The sequence below is a fragment of the Arachis ipaensis genome, chromosome B08, assembly GCF_000816755.2.
Source record: "Arachis ipaensis cultivar K30076 chromosome B08, Araip1.1, whole genome shotgun sequence".
In the NCBI taxonomy this organism is placed as follows: Eukaryota; Viridiplantae; Streptophyta; class Magnoliopsida; order Fabales; family Fabaceae; genus Arachis; species Arachis ipaensis.
Genome location: NC_029792.2, coordinates 5,350,892 through 5,351,175, shown reverse-complemented (window position 1 = coordinate 5,351,175; position 284 = coordinate 5,350,892). Strand labels below are relative to the sequence as shown.

General features: G+C 29.6%; 1 protein-coding gene across 1 annotated transcript in view; it reads left to right on the top strand.

Moving 5' to 3' along the window:
* Positions 1 to 284, top strand: part of LOC107613996 (fatty acyl-CoA reductase 3) — a gene marked incomplete in the record, with an annotated part of 5,954 nt that overhangs the window by 5,073 nt on the left and 597 nt on the right.

The window sequence follows — 284 nt, the reverse complement described above, 5'->3', positions numbered from 1 at the left end:
TATCAAAATATCATTACAATTTATCTAAAAAATACTTTATATTTTATATATATGTGTGTCCTCGTGTCATGTTAGATTTTAAAATTCACGTGTCGGCGTGTCCTGTATCGTGTCGTATCCCATGTCCGGATCAGTGTCCTACATCATAGATTATGAAAAAAATCTTGGGAGCTAAGTAGCTAACACTGCACCACTATCGACTACAATTTTTACATGTAGCTCATTTCAATATAAAATACGAGAATATTTCATTATTTTAATATTTTATATGATTATAATGATTG